The sequence below is a fragment of the Pteropus vampyrus genome, unplaced genomic scaffold (assembly GCF_000151845.1).
Source record: "Pteropus vampyrus isolate Shadow unplaced genomic scaffold, Pvam_2.0 Scaffold57, whole genome shotgun sequence".
NCBI lineage: Eukaryota > Metazoa > Chordata > Mammalia > Chiroptera > Pteropodidae > Pteropus > Pteropus vampyrus.
In genome coordinates, this window is record NW_011888838.1 from 6,049,853 (window position 1) to 6,072,480 (window position 22,628).

The window sequence follows — 22,628 nt, forward strand, 5'->3', positions numbered from 1 at the left end:
CATCTTTCATGGTCTTGGTGTATGTTAATGCTTAAAAATCCATCAATCCACTAATGTCCATGCTTTCTGTTTAATATATCTATTTCATTGTATGCCTTGTAAATTTAACTATTATTGCTCTCTTCATTAGGCTCTACTAAAGCATTAAAATTATGCTTGCTAATCTAAGAAAAGTAATAAAATGTGTTTATATTTACTATTTCCCCTAAGGCTAAATGTTGAGTATTTTAAAACTTTGAATATGAATAAGGGCCAAAAAAACATAACACAGATATAAAAGCATAAAAATTAATCATGATTGCTTAGTAGACATGGTCTATCCATCTGTGATTGCTGTAATTCCTTTAGTAGTCATGATAGCAAAATCCAGAAGTAATTTTATCAGAGAAAAAGGAGTCAGCATTTACTGACCATTTGCTAGTTGCTGTGCTGGGCATTTATATGTTATATGCTTAAACTTTAATATATTTTTATAAGGTGGATATTATTATTTCCATTCTGCAGATAAGAAATGGAGCATCAAAGAAGCTGTTATTTTTCAAAAGCCACAAAGCCAATGAGTATTAAACTGCATTCAAGCTTTCTAAAACTGTTCTTACCACGTCCCTATACTCCATCTCATTTATGGATGAAATAAGAGAAAGAAAATTCACAAATATGGAAACATAATTTATAAATGAACATAGGGAAAAATATCTACTCATAGGAATAAATGTAAATATAAATAATCATAATATATTGTGTTTATCTGTGAAAGAAGCGTTGACTTAAAATGTTAATAACTAAAGCTGGTAAAAGTATAGTAATGCATGTCCACTCCTACTTTGCTTGAGGAACTGTAAAGTGATACAGTATCTTAGAAAAGTTTGGGGAATTTATACCACAAATCAAAACATATTTATTCCATTTAATTCAATGATCCATTTCTGAGAATCTAGCCTGAGAAAATAATAACACATTGGGAATTTATTTTTATATAAAGATATTCATTACTACATATGGAAAAAGTTATATAAAATTTTTATACATTCATGAGATAGAATATAATGCAGGCCTAGAAATTATTATAAAAAGTATTTTATTATTCTGAAAAACAACTTAATATAAAGTAAAAATATCCAGATAAAATATTATATAAGCATTATTATCACAATTGTACTAATATAAAGAGGAAAAAGATTGTATGAAAGTACACAAAAGTTCTAACAGGTCTGATGCTACCAGCAGTTGTATATTTCTTGTATCTACTATATCTATACTTTATAACATCAATAGTAAAAGAAATACCGCAGTCTATACCTTTGTCTGAAAATTGAAGTGTAGAATAACTGGGTACAATCAATTCCTTAAAGTCAATGATAAGAGAACATTGATTATTTTGTAGAATGTGTGTTCGGCATCATGAGGGACAATCCCCCTCTCTTCCTACAATAAAGTTTGGCACGATCAATCTAGAAGGAAGGTTTCCACAAATGAATAGGTCTTGTTTGTCAGTAAGTGTCTACTAAATCAGATCATGTAAAGAAAACTGCTTGATAAGCTTGGGTATAGAACATATTATGCTATTACTCCTGTTATGAAGAGAATATATAGAATATATATATCTTTTGATTTCAAAGGTGAGATCAATTTAGATATTCTTCCTTTTTTAGAATTAATTTCAGGATTCATACCTATTCAAGCTTATAATCAGGGTTTCTTTCCTTAGCCTTTTTAAAATTAATTACCCTCGGTGAACACATGCTCTTTTAATGTTTATACCATATATTTTTTCCATTATATATTTTTACTTGAAAAAAATCAAACCAAGGGACATGAAAATACACATTTGTGAAACTTTCAATATTATGAATAGTGAGAATAGTCAATAAAATGTACAGGATTAGATAGTGGAAAAATATTGAAAATATTATAAAAATGAAATGCTGTAATAATCACAGGCTGTTCATATAACAATAAGTTCAAACTGCAGTCAGATCTGTACTTTAAATATTATGTTAAATTAAAATGCAATTTTAAGTTACTATACAAAGTGTTTCCCATATCAACTACCATTTACTGAAATATACTTCTATATTGTCTAGAATATGGAGATAAGGTAAAATATTATCCATTTTTAAACATAAAAATTAGTGTTTCAAATATTTTTGTTGAGATTCAGGAAAGTGACAAATTTTAATGAACAGAAGGCAATAGGTAAAATAGCACATTATTCCAATATAATATAAAATGGGAGATATTTTCCATAGCTTTTATTGTACATCCCACAATGACTTCTACTTTTCCTGATTGTTTTTCAATCAGATTGAAGTCTTTAGGTGAGTTAATTTTCTCCTTCAAACCCATAGCCCATCTCTAATATCTCCAGACATCCCAACATCTTTCCCCGCTTTAGCTGTATTTGTATATAGGGATGAGTTGGATTCTTGGAGAGACATTCTGTAAATAAAATAAGTTTGATACTTTAGAAAAGCTGGGAAAAGGTGGTTTTATTTTGCATATGTTGGGTATGAAGTAATTTCAAGGGAGAAAGCAGAAGGAAATCTAGCATTTTCAGAAATAGCAAACGAGAAAGTTCTCTGTAGGTATGTGTAACTCTTCACGTAATTTTGAGTTTTCCTATTTTGCACACTTTACAAGGCTCTTAATTCTGTACATGATTGTCTTTTTATGGCTTTTGTTGCAGCCCAAAGTAGTGTTCATTGTTAACTCAGTACATAACATCCTTGATAATTCTTTAGAGATGCATTGACTCAGTAGGAATCAGTTACCATTGGACACTAATAAGCACATAGCAGTCTAAAGCAGAGGAACAATAATACAGCAGCTTAGGAAATGTAAGGCAGCTGTGACTCATAATATATCTGATTCAAACTATTGATGCATAATAGACACAAAAAAGCAAATCTGTGCCCTTGACTATTGAGAACAGACCCTGGAAAACCGCTTTCAAACAGCTAATATATACAGAACAAAAACATGCTATTGCTTTTTCTCACACATATATGAAGAGTGGGAAGATGTTTAAGAATCTAGAAGACAGTAATACCTGGAAATTACATATGTGACTGCATGTCCTATTGTTAATGTTCTTGTAAAAAGTAAAAGAGGTATTTTAAATAAACAAAGCCCATATCTAAGTAAACTAAGCAATGACCCTGTTATATCATTGCCTCCTTTCCCATTATGTTCCTATTCTGCTAATGCATGTCAAACATTCAGAACAGTTCCTGGCATATATAGCAAGCATTTAAGAAATATCCGCTGCTGCTGCTGCTGCTGCTGCTGCTGCTACTATAGCTACACTACTGCTACTGGCTTGGTAAATGAACTTAGTAAATTTTGGAGATTTTAGAATCTTCTCCAATAGAACAGAGGAACAAAATAATCCACCTTTTAAATCAGGAGATCTAAATTAGACCTCTATCTTTTTCATTTACAAGTTGTGTGACCTTGGAAAAGTCAAATACATATGCAACTTCCCTTTCTTTGTTTTTAAAAGTATTAATAATATTTCACAGAATTATTATAAGGATGTCATGAAATGAAATGTGATAAATAAATGCTATCGGTTCTTAACTCACTAGAATATCATAGATTTATGATTAAGATGGCTTTTCCTATCTTTTATTGGGGCTCATTTTGAAGTCATAGTTTCTAAATGATTAGCACAATGAGTATAAGTCACAGGGTTCAATACAGTCTCCCTAGCATCATGTTATATTTACTTGAGAGAAAGTTTGTAAAAAGCTCCATCTGTCCTCCCCTCCCCACCCCCAAATGCCTTTACTACAACCTGCATTTGAGCTACTTACTCTCTGATTACTGGAACAAGGATTTGTTAGCAACATCAGATTTGGTTAAAATCCTTACCTTATCAGAGAATGTACTAATGAATCTGCATGAAAGTGTAACTAATAGAGAAACACGATAACCTTTCTTCTATTCTTTCCTCATAGCTTCTGTTTGGAGGTCTCTGCCTTGCACTCAATAACTCCATCAGTCATTTCCTTAGGTAATCTCTATTTTCTGCGCACCTACTATATGCTTGAACATTGTTTTATAAAATGCATAAATGTGAAAGTAAAAGGCCTCTGCTTTTGAGGATCTGGCAGTTCCATTAGTAAGGCAAGATGTACATTCTCAAAAACAAGCTAAAAAACTTTAAGAGAAATTTACTAATTGCATAGGATACTGAGGTTGTCTAAAGTGAAGTCAATTATATAGATTGATAGGGAGTGCAGATGAAGCGGAATAAATCAGAAGTGTTGTGAAAGCAAGTTTTGAAAATATTCAAAGATCTAAGATTAAATTTATAGCCTGAAGTGCTATTTTGAAAAGGCTGTCTTTTCCTCTTTTTTGTCTTCTTTTGGACCACTATACTTAAAGGACACCACCCCTAGGCAACTACTAGAATTGGATAATTAAATACAGTGCATTGAATATCTGACCTCCATCTCCCCCCCCCCAAAAAAATGCTTTTTTTCTAATTCTTGGATAAATTAGTTTATGTGAGTGATCCCTGGATGAGGCCTGTCATTTGGTTATCAGGTAGGAGTCCCTGCAAGTTTATACTCAAAACAGTAAAACTCTCAGTCCAAAATGCACACAGATAAATATATGCACTGATGTATAGATGACTTTATGTAAATAGACTCTTTATATATGACTCTACAGCTAGAAATCATCTTAGTATTAACAGTTACCTTTCTTTATGATTTCTCCTCTTTGAGGATTTCTTGCTTTTTCATTGTGCCATAAGACTCCCATAAGTAATGATGTTCACATACTCTGAATGGGAGTTTGGTTATTCCTTGGAGATTATTTACTCTCTAGTGGCCAAGCATGTCAGAGCTGGTATGCAAGGGAGACATTTTTCTCTACTGCAGTTTGTATACCATTGTGATTTTTCACTTCTCCCAGGAGGCCTTTGTCTTTTGAGGTGCATGCCACCTTGGCTCAATTCTGTATATTATCTACCAACCTTTAGATTACACTTCCACATTTAGTGAAGTCTCCGTCAATTAATCTATCCCCTTGCTTTCACTACAACTTCTAGCTACTTACCAAATTTAAATGGTTTATGCATCCTGCAGCCTAGCCTAGTAAATACTGGTCCATTCCTCTTCAACAACATTATTCTACTGCCCTACACGAATTGTCATCATTCATACCTGCTTAACTGACTTCTGAAATCCTCAAAATAAAATTTAAAAAAATTTAATTTCTTGTCATCCCAGTAAAGACTTTCTCATAAACTTTCCTATAATTTTACCTCCTTAGAACACTCATTATCAATAAACCCTTCTTTGACTAGTGAAGACCTCCAGTCCTTTAATCTAGTCCTTTATAAGACATTTCAGAATTTAAATAATGCCAATTTAAACTAGCTCAAGCACAGAAAGAAAAATTAAGATACAGGAATGTCTCATGGAATCAAATGAATGGTAGGAATATAGCTGAGCTTCAAAACATATTAGAATTGGAATTTGCAAAGGCGGCAGGGTCCCAAGCAATACTTTCTTTGTGGTTCATCTTTGTTCTCAATGTGCATCTAACTGCTTTGTCATGCAGTGATAGCAGAATCCTACTATAAAGCTATATTTGCATTGGAATTTACATGAATTCCAACCTAACTCATATTTAATGACTATTTCTGAATTCTAATTTTTGAAAGAAAAAAACAACTTACTTCTTGACAATCTGATTGATTCCTATGCCAGTGAAAACCATTGCATTGACTCCTCTGGGGTCAACTATAAGGTCAATTAACTATAACTGGGGATTGAGTATGCAGCTAGATAAATATGGCTACTAAGTACCAAAGAAAGGGGATTTTGAGAGTAAGATAGACACAATATAAAAGTACAGACCTCTTATTTTTCCAATCTAGTAGCATCCTCATATATTCATTCTTCTCATTTTATACTCAATTCTCGATCTCTCTTCAGTGATATTCTAGGTTGCTCTATTATATTCATGTCCTCCATTACTTTGTAATGTTTAATCCTGGGTCAAAGTAATAGCTTTGCTTACTTCTACTTACTTGCTATTGAGAACAAAAATGTAATCATAACAGTCTGCATTATTTAAAGGATATGTTTTTAATGAAATCTTGGTACTGAGCACATTCCAACAGTCCTTTCACTGATCCCTAATAACCTATTTCTAATTTCATGCTTTGGCTATTCCAAATTTGCCCACTGTTTTCACTCATCATACTCTCTCCCCTTACACACAAACAAAGTTTCAGTATATGACATTATCTACAAATTGTCAATAGAAACAGGCCTTCATGGAGCAACTCCTCAGTTACTCATCTCTGCTCTAGGCTTAGGCTAGAGTTAAATGACTACCTATAGGCTAATTATCCCTAATTCCATAATCTAACATCCTCTTCCTCCTGAATTCAAGAATAATTTCTCCTCCTAGATCTATTCATTCCAATATATTCTGGAACTCTATCAATTATCACATCCACTTCTTGTATTGATTTCTTTTCCTGTCTATGTGCTTCCCCCCTTCCATAGTAAGTAAATATGATCAATTATTTCCCACTCCTCTCAATAAAAAGCATTTCCTTAATATCCCTCCATCGTAGGCTGCTTCCATCTGTACTCTTTACAAGAAGTTTAAGAAAGTAGTTTCTACATCTATATTCTCACTACTCATCACTTCTTAGCACACTGAAATTTGGGTCCTAATAATAAACTCCACTGAAATTTCTAGAGTAAAGGTCAGCAGTGATCTCCTATTTGTCAAATATACCAGCATCATCTATTTTATCCCTATGTCTACATCTACTTTAATACTGCCTCCTCTTCCTCTCAACTCTCAAATATTAATTCTACCCAAAATGTGTCAAACACCATTGGTTGCTAAACAGCCATTTCTACCCCCTTTCCCTCACTGGCAAATCCCACTGCCTATATAAAAAGCTGAAAATGAGTATAATTCTCTTTCCCCAAATCCCTTAAAATATTTGATCTCTATATGGTCAGTTCTCTCCAATGAAACAGAGAAAAACTCTCCTAGAAGTCTTCTCAAAAAAGACTTGATTCACAAATAAAAAGAGAGATGAAAGTAATAGCCTCAATCCTTCTCTTTTTCCTTGTATATATGGACTGATTGTAATAGTAGATGATAACTGCAGCTTTGGGGGCCATTTTTTGACACAAAGCATAAGTTAAAAATGAAAGATGAAAAGATCCTTGGTCCTTGATGACTGTGTGAGCCCTTAAATCAACCCTGGGATTTCTAATCTGCTGATTTCCAGTTCTGCAGGAATAAACATTCTTTTGTTTAAGCCACTTTTAATTTTGTATGACCAGTCATCTCCTATTATTACTCATTTAACCACCAAACCTGTTTAATAATTTGGCTCTGACAATAATATACTGCATGGTACACAAAAAGCACATGGTAGCCTGGCATGTAGTGGATGAGCAATCAATATTTATTAATATTTGAGGAAATTATTTTGATCATATCTATCTCTTAGGATATCTTCTTATTTTCTTCAGGATAAAATTCTAACTCTTTGGCAGCTTAGAAAGGCTATTTCTCAAAATGACCCTGTATCCATTCAAACTTTGTGTATCTTTGCCTACGCTAATATCTTCAAGTTGTTTTTCTTGCCCTTTCCTTTTTAGCTTTGTGAAGTCTCATTACAAGTCATGTACCAGCTACGCTGATAATGACTGATTTCTGCTGGAGACACTTAAATACTCCCTCCTCTGTGTTTGTGGCATCTGTTTATAACTTTATTATAGCATTTATCAACTTATATGGCAATGATTTGTTTACCTGTCTCTCCCTACACTGTGAGTACCATGAGAAAAAGAACTGTTTCTTATTTAAGTGAGCCCAGATCCCAGCTCTCTGTCTGGCACAGAGTGGAAACCCAATTAATTATTCTGTTATGAGTAATGACGCTCACTCATTAGTTTCTCAGGAACAAAAGTAAGATAACAGCCTGATTTTTATTTTCTTTGTAAATGTAAAAAAGATGACAGTCCTAAAAAGCATATGTTGTGATATTAGATAACAACAACAAGAACATTGGTTGAAATTGTGCCACATATGTATTAGAAAACACTAACCTTTGCCTGTGTTTCAATATATCATCTTAATTAAAACACCCACATTTTTACAGCATCAGTAAGGAACACTGCTCACATTTTACTACCTCACTGCAAATATATAAGCAAGGCAAACATCTGTCAAAGAATAATTTCAACTCTATCATTAACATTCTATGTTATATAGTTGTTTTTTTCTCTAGGAATTTATACTTCAGGCAGAATACCTAACTCATCTCTGGCCAAACTGGAAAGCATCCCCTTCCTTATGATATTGTTTTGTGTCAAGTCCCTTGAAATATGTCACTGGCAAGAAGAAGCAGTCATCATTATTTTTCCCTGGCCAGTCATAAGATATACCCATTGTATGTGTGCCCCTCACTTTTCTCTTCCTTTGTCCCCTCTGATTTAGAGGGGAGAGGAAAATAGGATGGAAGAAAAAATGCTCACTTAGCTCTGGTACCGTTTTCTATGGGCAAAGTAAGGAATAGAGTCAAGCTTTAAGGTCTAAAGGACAAGCTTCTCATGCTTACCTTTCCGATCCCTAGTAAAGCTTCAGTTTTCATGTGCTTCTATTGCCTAACCCCTGTTTTAAGGTATGTTTTTGTACATACCCAAAAAAGTCAGGTTGTTTCTCATAAAGCCAGCAAGTTACCTTTCTCAACTTTGCTGTCTAAAGTAAAAAAAATTGACTCCCATAACAATTGTCACTCCTCAGGATCATTCGTTTGAGCAATGTAAGGTTCTTTCCAAGTTGTCGCTAACCTGTATCTGTTCTAATCACATTTCCAGATATAGCAGCTAGTAGGAGTGTAGTCTTTTCCCCCTTTTTCCATGTGAGATGAAAATGGATGAAATATCTGATGATAAATTACATTGAAATTTCACTGCAAAATACAGATCTAGAACAGGCACCACGGCTATTAGATCAAAGTAGTCAGTCACAAAAAAAAAAAAAAGGAAAAAGGAAAAAGAAAACACACTAGATAAAAATAAATAAGTACATCCATAATCAAAACTTGAAGAATGCTGCAATAAACCTGAAACATAAATGATCAATAAGTGCTTGTTGAATGAATAAATCCATGAACATATTATGTTAGTTTACCCTTAGGTAAAATCATGCTAAATCTATAAAGTATGATTTCATCACAAATGTGCTCAATCTTAAGAAATGTTCAATTGGAATACCCAAAAACTGTGTACCCAAGATTATATTGTCTAATGATCTGCATATCAGGTCAAATACTTGAGATAATTATTTTCATAAGTCTATTTTGCATTAATAATCCCAGCCTGAGAGAAATCCAGAAACACCATATCTCTTACTCAATTACTTTTGCCTAATATGCAATTACATAATGAAACTCTCTCCCCAGCCTCCACCTGTCTGCATGGAATTTGGAAGAAAAAAAAAAAAGCAATAAATAAACCTTTTCTTATTTCTTGCATCCATACCCACATAGGCATCTCAAAGAGCAATAAGTAATAAACAAATAAAGAAATAAAATTTAAAGTCTTTTTTTCCTCCCTTCAAAGGAATTCAAATTCATTTAGAGGAAAAATTAGTTATGACTGGAGAGTACTTGGGATCACAAGTACTTGATGGCACAAAAGAGCATTTCTCTGTTCATTATGACTGTGCTAACAAATTACGATAGTCAGCAAAGTAGACAAAACCCAATGAACACTTTTATAACATAACAGATGAAGAATATTTTTTCTACTATTTATTATCGTAAAGAAGAATGCCAGGTTTAAATTAGAAATCTGTCCACAGTATGCACAAACCTAGTCAGTGAGGAGAGGAGATATTCTCAAAGGAATATAAATTCACTTACGCTTTCTTCTTTAAAAAATACATGTAGGTAGTTTGTCAGGAAACTGCCACTAGAAGCGAGATTTCAATTTTATGAACATTTAGAGTTCTTTTTTTACCCATTTTCTCACCATAGCAACTTGACAAAAAAAAAAAAAAAACTGCTCTGTTTTAAATCATGATTCCTTGCTCTATAAAAGTGAGGTAAGAGGGCTTTAGCAAATCATGTGGAGATAGCTTTTTATCTGCAAGGACTGGGAAGAAAGACAACCATAACAGCTCATTTTTATGAGCATACACGGTCTTCCAAGCAAGTACACGTTTTCAGGTCTTTGCCTTCTAATTTGGATCATTTCACAGCACTCTAAGAGTTATCTGGATAAGCCTTCCCTTGTCTAGAAATGGCTACCGCTAATGTCATGAATAGGCCACTCAATAGTCTCCTAAGCCTATAGTGAACACCTCATCTCTAAGGAAAAGAATTGCCTCCAAGTAAGTTCAATGCTTTCCTTTTTATCATATAGATAGATAGATAGATAGATATAGATAGATATATATACACACACACACACACACACACATATATGTATATATGTGTGTGTGTGTGTGTGTGTGTGTGTGTGTGTGTGTGTGTGTGTGTGTATAATGGAAATATATATATATTTCCATTATCTGAGTAAAACTGGCCTTTAAAACACTTCAAACTTTATTGTTTGAAGGGAAACCTGAACTGCCAATCAGTCTAGATGGAGTTTTTTTCCAACAAAATTATTTCTATCAGGGAGAAATATGATTCTGAAAGCTATATCACTAAAAAAAGAGAGAGAAAAAAACATTTGCTACTTACTTTGAAGTAAAACTCATTTCAAATTGTTTCAAGATAGACTCGGGTCTCCCTGAACAGCACTACCTATAAAAGACCATTACCATTTTCAAGTTAAGTGACCACTAATTTTTAGCTTTAATGTATTAATTATAAAAATATATCATGAAACTCATTGACAATTAAAAAGCATTTACTAAAGGTAGTCAATACCTGCCATGCAATTAAAGGCACATGTTGAAAATCCACCCAGGAGAGAGGATTCTAGGAAGATAACAGTGTAGCTGTGTAGTTTTTTAATGTTGCCAAATCCTCACATAAAAACAGAGCATTTAAATACCAAAGCCAGTAAACCAGGGGTAGCATTTAAAACAAAACAAAGATAAATAGTTATCCTCATGAACCCCAAAATATATGGGGTAGAGACCAACCACCAACAGACTTGGAACTACATAAACCTAAATCTCTGCAAGAGGAAGAATAAAAGGGCAATAGAGCAGTGTATGAAGTTCTAAGAAATGGAGAACACGAAAATCTCTAGCAGCTGTACACTGGAAAGCAGGGACCAATGTGGGAACAGCAGCTACAACTGCCTGGAGTTTGTGAGTATAACCTCTCCCTCTTAGCCACCTGTAGCACTAAGACTGAACAACTTGGAGGAAAGAATACCTGTTAACTCTCGGAACTGACCCTCCTGGCTCCCTTTCAGAACAAGAACCCACACTGAGGAGAAATTGCTGAAAAAGGAATCAAAATTGAACAAGATAGAGACAACAAAGAGAAAGGAACAAAAAAAAAAGTCCAGATCAAATCTCAGAAAGCACATTATCACATTTTCAAACTACATAAAAACAACAGAAGAAGGAGCTCTGTGAAGCTATATAAGTTTTCCTAAGCCCTACCTTTGGAAAATTAATTTCATATAAACATGAACAACTTAAAAATATCAAGTTCATATCTCATACAGTTATCCTAATAAAAAGGGCAAGGGGTGGGGGAGCAGGATAACATACTCTAGACTATAAAAGCACACAAAAAACATGTCCATAAAACTGTGACTTTCTATTTCAAAACTAGCTAGGAAACATTAAGAAAATGCTAGAAGGCATGAAATAACATAGATAAAACCTAGAAAAGCTCAGAAACAATGTTTCATAACTCGAAATACTTAGAAATGAGAAAAAAAAGAATTCAAAAATGTGGAAATAAATAAGAAATAGCATAATAGGGATTAAACACAACTGATGATAGCTTAAGTAAAATAATAGCTGAAAGTAAAAACTTTAAAAATTAAAAAGAAAGTAAAAATAGGATTTGAAAGTTAAAAATATTGAAGATATGCAAAAAAATTTGAGTATATAGATAATAGAAAAAGAAAAAGAGTTAAAACTCAAAGGATATAAAACAAATACTAAATCCAGTAATTTCAGAAAATTTTCCTAAAAGATTTTAAAATACACGTTGAAAGTGCACATAGCATAGCTGAGAAAATGACCCATAACAACACCAAAACATTCACTAATGTAACGGACGGACGGAAGGAAGGATCATTTAGGTACCTAGAAAATAAAGAGCAAAAGAACACATAATTTATAAGAGAAAGAAAATTATATTATCACCAAACTTTTCAGCTGCAATATTTTATGTCAAAAAAAATAAATAAATGCAGTAACATATTTAAGATATTCAAGAAAAAAAAAAGTATGAGCCAAGAATTATTTTTATGCAACCAAATAGATTTTTGAGTTCAAAGGACACAGGGAAACTTATCAATGTGCAATAATTCCAGGAATATTGTTCCCTTGAGCCCTTAGTAAGATATCTACTAACTAGAGAACCTCAGACAAGCAAAATAACTAGAGAGACATTGACATAAGGACTGCTGGTACACAATATATAGGTACCTGTAGCAGTAAGACTAAATGAGGGATAAAGGGAAGAGAAGATTGAAAAGACTATATTCTCAGGTAACATATAGAATTATAAAAAAAAGGGAAATAATGAGAACAAAAGCAAGACAATGCTAATAATTTCAGTAAATGTATTGGTGATAGTAGTAGTATTGCTACTCTAAGACTGTTGTATGTGCAGTATTAGAAAAACTAAGAAATTATGAGATTTTCTTTTATTCTCCATGCCCCTGAGAACCACTATTCTCAATGATAAAGAAAGAAGACACAAATGCAATGAAGAAGTTGAATAAAAGCCCTGTAGTCTTGACTTTGAGTAGGAAGTATCAATTTCAGCTAAGGTTAATGGGTCATCAGTGTAAAGGAGAAAAGTAAAACAAAATCAGGGTATAAATAAAGAGTTTCTATTTTAAATAGAACGATTTAGGAAGATGACTCTTGAAAAGAGACTGAATGATGTGAAGGTGTGAACATATCACACCTGGGGACGGAGCAAACTCAGGAAGAGAAAACGGCAGACAAAACCATCATGAAGCACAATGTTGGGCACGTCTGCCTTCATGTCTAAGTCTTGTTTCCTTTGAGTCTACCAGAAAATTGTCTCCATTTTTTAAAAAAATGGGCTATATTACTAAATGAAGACCTCAAATCTGAAAATATAAAAGTTTACAAATAGATATCTATTGGGGTAACATTGGTTAATATATAATTTTCAGGTAGACATTATCATTTGACGTCTGTATATTTTATTGTGTGTTTATCACCCAAAGTCCAGTTTTCTTACCCACTTCACCTTCTTCCTACTCCCTATATTTGACCTCCTTTAACCATATACCTACCCTCTCCTTTCCCACCCCCTACTCTCTGGTAACCACTAGTCTATAATCCATGTCCATGAGTCTCTTGTTTGTTTGTCCTGTTTGTTTGTTGCTTTTAGGTTTATATCCCACATGTAAGTGAAATCATGTAATTTTCAACTTTTTCTGTCTGTCTTATTTTGCTTAGCATGATTATCTCAAGGTCCGTCCAGGTTGTCACAAATGGCAGTATTTCATCTCTTCTTATGGCTGAGTAATATTTCACAAATAGATATCTTTACATGGAAAAGATTCATTATTAGAATATGGTTTGTCAGAAACATATAAAAACCTGTCCAAAGAGTAATAGAAATGTTTCCTTCCCATTCTTTCTTTTACCCCCTTCTACTTCCAGAAGGAAAGTTCTAACAGGGAACCTGGTCTTTGTCTTTTCTCTTGGAGGACAGTAGATATTAAAGGAGATAATGTGAAGCAAGTATAATAGTGGACTCAAGAACTGGGGTCTCACCTTGCCACCTATCGTTTTTATGACCGTGGGAAGGATGCCTAAACTTTCTGTACCTCAATTGTCTCATCTATCCACTACAGAAGATAATAATGTTTATCCCATAGAGGCTTTTTTTTTTTTTTTACTTACTCTTTGGTTTTATTACTTTGAGAATGATGTAGTCTATTGCAAAACATGCTGTTTACAGAGATGAGAATAATCATAGAGCCATAGGGCTAATGAGAATCTGATCTTCCCTCACAGAGTTCTTACAAGGACTACATGAAATATTATATGTAGAGAACTTAGAATGGCTTATATGAAACCCAATAAATATTACTTATTATTACTATAGTAGATGGATTATCACCAGATACCCCAATGTGCTGATCATATCCTAGCTCCAAAATGTACTAGTCTTGTCCCTCAGTTAAGTTCTTTAAACTTGCTGAAAATCCTTCCTTCTCTTATAAAATAGGGATTACTACATCCTAAAACTAATATGAAGATTCATTAAATTTTAGTTGAATCTGGATATTTATCAATTTCTGTAGTATCTTAAATGCTTCCAAAACAAATATTAAATATACACTTAATATGCATCATAAAAATAAATACTAAGGTATCCTCTCCTCTATGTTCTGAAAAAGTATTAGATGGTAATTTCCTGTCATGAATTAAAAATTCTGAGAGTGGTTAACTTGACAGCATATAGAACGAAAATTATAGCAACTTAGTGAAGATTAGCACTGCCAGGCACAAGGATTCATCAACTTTTCCCTGTTTTTAATACTCATTGAACTGTATACTTACAATAGGAAAACTTCATACTGTATAAATTTTGTTTCAACAAACCCATTTAAAAGTTTTTTAAAGTTACGAGAGCCTGAGAAAAACTTTCTTCTTTGTAGATTTGCCAGACAGGATTTTCCCCTAGGTCTATTACCTACTCCCCCAAATGTCCATAATTTCTCAAGGATGCTATGCATATAATTGTGGGCATATTTTCTTCTTTAAGACTCCCCTCTGGTCAGCTAACACAGTGAAGATCTGTGTCTAATCCAATAAGCAGTCTTCTGTTATACATACAAGAGCATTACAGATGCAATCTTCAGTAGCTGCTTGACTGAGCGAGTACAGGGAGAAATGAAAATCTTCCCTTCCTATCACCTTCAGCTGACAAGAGGGAAACCAGATTCTACTTCCCATCTTCCTTATTAGTGTAAGGAAGTTAAAATTATTTATACTTTAAAGTTCACAAAATTAAAATTATTCCTTACATTTTAAGCTTACTACTATCATTTGAAAAATAAATGAACAATGAACAACTGTGCATATTTTCACAAAAAGATAAGTTTGGAAGCCTCAGAGGAATTTGTTGAACTCAGTAAAGGAGGTTCTCGTTTTGCACAGTATTTCAGTTACTCTGGTTTAATTAAATAACACAAGTCTCCCAGCAACACCATTCAAATTTCAGTTACCAATGTATAGTAACTGTGAGTGATTGAATAAAGAACAGTGTGCTATTGTCTCTTTAATCCACAAATCATTGCATATATAACAGGTGCACATCATGATCAGTGACAAATCATGTTATTTCTTTTAAAGTCTGTCAGTAATTGGACACTGAATTCTGCTACTCATGCATAGATAACAAAACATGCAGTTGTGCTTCCTTATTTTCCAGTGTTAGAGATACTATAGGCAAAATAATTGAACTTTTAAAGCACTACTAGTAGTGGATAGTACTCCAAATCACTCTAATTTGCTTGGGTGCTTGAATGAAAATGTGAAAATCTGCTTTTTATCACCAAACACAACTTACTCAATCCAACCATTAGATCAAGGATATATTTCAACCTTTAAAGTATATTTTCTTAGACTTTCAGACAAGCTATTGATGCTACAACTAGAGATCATGCCATTTCTTCAGCTGAGTTTAGGAAGACATGTGACATAAAGCATGCACCTGAGAACATTCAAGCATCATGGCAGGAAGGCAAATGTGTGTGTTATCGTAGAAACTTCTACTTCATTGTGCAAATAACTTTCTAGGATTTGAATTGTACAAAAATAAAATAGTTGACTGAGGAAATGTTCACATTGGCTGGTAACAGAAGTACTCTATATTTACAACCAGAAAAACTTTGTAAAGGTGAACTTATTGGCATAAAAGAGGAAAGAGCTCATGATGAAAAGGATAAAGATGTTGTAGAGAAAGGGGCACTGGCAAAAAAAAAAAAAATCACATTAAAGAAATTCTGAGATATTTTATGGCATTTAAAATGCAAAGGATAATATTAGAAGCTGATCTAAACTTAGAAAAGAATAAAAAATTACCAAGCCATAGAGAAAATGCTTGTTCTATGTAAGTTATACAACAAAAAGAAGGTAAACATTCTTCAAACTATTCTTGATACAACTTTTACAAAGAAACAAAACACTTTAATTTTCTATTTTTCTAATTTTTAAATAGTAGTATACACTAAACAAATATTAGTTTTAACATTTTGTCCATTTCTATATACATTTATAATCAATTAAGAAAGTTGTTAGCATTTTTATAAAAATAATTAAAGGTTATGAAACATTCATAAATTTTCTCATTAATTATTAAGATCACTTTCACAGTGTCAGCTTGTACAATCATTTTTTATAATTCTGCACTGCTGTGCAAAGTGAGGATCACCAGCATATATTTCAAGGCCATAGTACTCAGAAGCAGATATTTGTATTCAAGATTAATATCATCTATACAAAGCTAATAGATGTGTCCTTGCAGCATTTTGCACAATTTTGGAAGCCTAGGAAAGCAACTAATAGAAAGTTATTAACTAACATAAAAATAGGTTCCTCTCCTGAAGGAACCCTTGGTTTTTCTTCTGAATTTCACCAAAGAGGGTTAATTAAGCTTTCCCAGATTTAACTACTCGGTCTTTGATATGGACTTTGGGCTCTCCGCCACACGGTAGATGTAATAGGCCTTGCATTTTCTTCTCTACCTAGAGGTTCTAACTTAGCTACTGTAATGTGTTAGTGTGCATTAATACTGTTTCTAAAGACTATGTACCTGCCAGATTTATTCTCATCCAGTTTATTGAAAACAACCTTCTCCAGGAACATTTCGTATTTTCTTTGATATTTAAACTCTAAAATGTCCTTCTGATAAAAATGGTGAGTAGGTAGGTTCCTAATACACAAGAGCAAAAAAGATGAGGTTAGCAGAATTTAAACCAAATCAGGAGGTTTTTTTAAATAGATTCAAGGAAAAATTTTAAAACAATAGAGTTTTAAGCATTGGAGAAATGAATAATAAAAAAAAAAAATCTCTGGAAATGTTTAAAGAAACATTTCCCAAAATGTTTTTATTTGTCGATCAATAAGTTTATATGCACCAACTCAGCAGTGAGTACCATGTTAATAAATTTTTCCTGGCATTAGGTGCTATTAAAAAGATAAACAGCTTAGGGATTCCCCACTGACAGGAGCTAGGGAAAAGAATTTTGTAGAGAAAATATGAAAACAAAGCAATGAAATTATCTGATTGGCTATAGTTTAAGTGATTGCCTTATTTGGAAGAGCCTCATTGGCTATGACTAGTTGTTCTTAAGTTTCATTTTCTCGGATTCCAATTCATTGACTCTGGCTTAGGTTTTGGTTTGTTTGCATAGTCTACCAAGACATTAGATCCATCTCAGTCTAATAGCTCCCTTGTTTAGTTACTTTAACAGCTCTCACTCCTAAAAACTAATAGTTCAATTGCAATAAATTAAAGATAGAACTAGCAAGAGGATTATGAATTTTAATTACTTTTTGTAAGTCAAGAATTATGATTTTATTTCCCTGCATTAACTACATATAGTTTGCTCATTTCCATAACTAAATGTGGAGACCACTACAATAGCAAGAATAAATTCCCTCCATTCAAATAGGGGAAAATAATCACCTCTTTAATCTCCGTCAGCCACTTAAAAATAGATGTCAAGTGAGCACTGTTTTTCATACTTGATGAAAGCAGAGCTTAACTATTCAAATACTGTAGGTAGACAACTAACATAAACCAGTTAGAAAAATATTACCGTTATGTGTGTGTTCATGTGCATAAGTGCGTATGCATGTGTATGAATGTGTATGTGTATTTGGGGAGTATGGCTTCAAACAACTGATTACATAACTTAATGAATCATTGTTTGTATTATTATGTTGATCCTTATTGCTGCTTTGTTTTATAAGAAAGTATGAGAGGATTAGTTGAAAATTGTTTCCTTTGGTGATGCTAGAAGTGGATAAAAAGTTTTCTATCTATCTATCATCTATCTATCTATCTCCTCTATAACAGAAAATGAAAATGAGGCATATGTTCTTAAGCAAACATATTTCATATGACCTGACTTGATTTAATTTATTGGTTGTTTTATTTCCAAACTCAATGCTTCTTGACTTGAAATCTAAACTCAAAATGAAGGAAAATTATTTTTATTGGCTATCTATTTATACCCAGGCATCATCCAAAAGGATTTTAAAAACAGTGTTTACAATTTGAACCAATGTCTAAATGAACCTACTTGAACCAACTTGAACCAAGTTCAAATAAATATTTGTTATTCATGAGGTAAAAAGGAATAGCAAAATGTCTTTCATTAGCACTATCAATTAAAGTAAATTAGTAAACTCCCAATTATGAGATTTTGTATACATCAGAATCACAAGTGGCACAGCAGATATACTGAATGAGTATCTCTAGAAATAAGACTTGAACATATATATTTTAACAAAATTCCAGAGTTGATCTGATGCATTCCAAAAGCTATCGTGCAGGATAAAAAGGAAGTAAATGACATAGACTCAACCTCAGGAAGTTTAGAAGGTGGTGAAAGAGACTTAAAAATATTAAAAAATTAAATAAGACCATACAAATATGCTATATTCACTCAATAAGAAATAAATTTTAAAGCTATTCAGCAACATGATGAAAAAATATTTTAATAATTGCTTATTTGTTTTTGATAACATTTTCCTGATTATAAAAAAGGTCACTATTTAAATGTGTAAATAGATTAAGATAAATCAATCAATAAATAAATAGCACTGGAAATAAGGTATGTTAATGTGCTGTCCTTCAGTTCAGTATTTCTATAAATACCTGTGTTGTGGGTTGGTTTATTTGAAATCTTTTCTTCTCCCTTAAAATTGTAGTATCATGTCAAGAAAACTTCCTGTGGCATTAATTACTCTTCGAAAATATGTTTTGTAAATAATGCATTTGTCCACTAAAAAAAGAAATGCTTAATAAAACAGTTTTCATATTGTTACTCATATTTCTAAGTTTTATGTTTTAAATAACACTATGATGAATCTTTGTTCATGAATATTTGTACATCTTATTTCTTCATAATACTTTGTGAATGTAATTGAATCAAAAAATGAAAGTATCAAGGCACTTACTATATGCTGTCAAATTGTCTTTTAAATATTTTGTCAATCTGCACTCAAATTAGCAGTGTTTGAGAATGCCAACACTGATTATTATCTTTTTACATCAATGACAATCTGAAAGAAAGAAAGAAATGGTATTTAATTGATGTTTTAGTTTGCATTCCTTTCCTTACTGATGAAAATTAATCTTTTCCTAGTAGATTCTTTACCTAAATTTATTCTTATATTCGTTAGCAAGAGCAAACTAAAGAAAAATATTAAGAAAAACCTATCAGAATTATAGAATGTTTTAATTTGACAAAGCTTAGAATACAATTGATAGTCATAGATCTGTTTTTCTGAAGCAAAATAAAATAGAACATAAAATTTTCAGTCATATGTTTGATATTTGAAAGGTTAAATTTATACATTAATTTTCATTAAACATTAAAAGTCTCTTCAGTTGACTAAGGAGACATCTCAGGATTTGAAAATTTATGTGGCACCTATAACAGAACATTTTAATTAGTCAAGCCTAAGTGACACAGAAGCATATGGAACTGGCAGTAATCTGGTTGCAGAATGATTGAGCAGTTGTGGGTGAAACAAGTTAAAGAGGATAATCAACATTAATGTTAATTTTTTTTTAGCTTTAATGGCTCCTTAGTTCAAAGCTTCACAGCTTCCAGGTGTCCATCCAGATGCCACACATTAAAATGGTCCTTAGGTGCACACTGCATCACTCATGCAGGGCACAGAATAGCAACCAGCATGGAAAATGATTCTCAAAATGAAGGCACTGATGGGACTTGCTTCAATTTCCACATCTTTGACACTCATAAGGATTAGCCCCTGTTCCAACTTCAGAATTTTTTAAATTTCAAAATCCATTAAGCATGATAAAATCTTTATAAAAAAAAAAAAACACTTTTGCATTTGTATTCTACAATCTTCTTCAAACCTACAGACTGATTGCATAAATACTACCATATAGCACATTATTATACACACACACAAACAGTAAAGCAAATCACACTTCCTCACCAATGAATATATAAACAAAAAGCATCTTATACTATACTGATTGAGTTTTAGTTCTGTCCAAAATAGAGCAGAATAGAAAATAGGGATTCAAATGTAGATCAAAAAGGAAGAATTTGAGTTGATTGGACTGAACGGCTTTACTGTACAAACAGTAAAGTCCCTCCATTATCATCGAACATAGTGACTATGCCAATGAATATTTAACTCCATATGAGATAACTTTGATCAGACGAAGGCAATTTCAAAATTAGCAGCTACAGAAAGCAGAATTCATTTAATGCTTTTGGGCTTGAAGATGTCAACTAATAGAGTATATTTCCATGTAAATATTTTAGAAATGGCCTATTTATGAATAATTTCTAACATGAATGATGTGTAATAAACAGTAATTATGGGGAAAAAACTTAGAATATACCACACAGAAGAAATTCAAACAAAATATACTTATTAAGAAGCTTTTCAACAACTTGTGATACAACTGTCAAATTCATGGGCCACTTTATAGCCAGTTCTGATTGTTTATAAACGATTTGGGAACAATTAGGTGATATCATTCTTAGTTACACTACTTAATTTTCTGCACTGGAAATTTGTGTTGGCCTCCAATACAATCGGCTGAGCTATGTTCCCTATTTCTTACAGTAAAAAACTTATATCTTCTGACATCTCTGTTCAATTTATGTTCCAATCAGAATAGGTTAATGCCTTTCAGTTACCCTTTTTCTTCTCTTAAAATAAAATCCAAATGCCCATAGTATTCATCCATTCTTATAGCCTTACAAACGCCCCCATGCACCATGCTCAGACATGCTGGCCTCCTTTCTCTCATCAAATGTGTTCCTGCATGTACCTGTACTTTCTTTCCCTCCTTACTAGAGCACTAGTTCCTTAGATCTTCAATGTTTGACTGAATTTTATTCAAGCCTCAGCCCCTTAGAAAAGACATCTTTCACCATTTTTTCTAAAGAGCCCCTTTCCTCACTTTATACTAATCTTTTTTTATCCAACTACTGTTGTACATTATCATATAGCATTTATAATTCTATTAAATTATTTATTTATTTGTGTCCATGGTTATTCCCTATTGGATTTTGTCGATATTCCCATTTAGAAGAACAGTGATTCTTCTGAGACTTTTAACTGTGTGGAAAATCTGTACATATGTTGTATTTGTTACTACTTTTCAAGTAATAATAAAATCTCTTTTTACAATCCTATAGAATACATGCGATATGGAACCTAAGAATAACAGTGTCCATGTAGTAGAAAAAATTTCCCAAAGTATGCTATATATCTTGGATTACATAAAGCAAAACCAAATAAGCCTATTTTCAATAATCTGCATCCTCTGAATTCTTTTCAAAAAAAAAAGTGAAAGAAGAAAAAGTATCATCAGTGGAACAGGGCCTACTGGAAAGAAGGATAGGTAGAAAACATGGTTGGAAACTAACAAAGATAGACTTCCGTAGGGTGGGCAAGGAGGGAAAGAAGGGGCAGAAATTGTTCAGAACAAGAAAATGTCCAGCACAGAGCTAGGCATGTGGCTACAGAGATGACGGAGTGAAAAGAAGAATGAGAAACAAAAGTTAAGGAGGCCGGAAGGATGGAAATTGAAGAAAGAGGTTAAAAGAGAGATGTTAAAATGCATTGGCCTCATGATTAATGCAAATAAAATATCATACTCAGCACTTAGTAAAATTACTATAACTATTTAGAGGCACTGTACCTATGTTAAAAAATTGTTCTTATATTATTTGATCGCATAAATTTACTCTAACTCATAAAAGGAATCAAAATAGTTTAAAGCCAAGAGTGAATTTACTTTCTTTTTGAGTGAATTTACTTTCTTTTATTTAATATTACTCCTTATTATCATATAAAAAATCTCTTAGGATCAGTTATCTGTGCCATAATATTTTCATTAAAAGGTTACATAGAGCAAACTAACTATATTAAAATCTGAGTGCATGCATTTTATCTCAGAGACAGCAGCTATCCACACCTGGATTAAGTCTCCTCAGGGGTAGTCAAACTTGTACCCTCTAGAACTTAGAGTCATAACAGAAAATAGCCAGTATCTAATAAGCTTCTTTGTAAATTCACTTTACTTAAAGGGATGGCCAAAGGCTCATCTGTTATCACACTTGTCTTCACAGTAATACATAGGACTGCTGTTCCTATTAAACCTCAAGGAATACTGAGATCTAGAAAGTTAAACAGCCTCCCTCAGG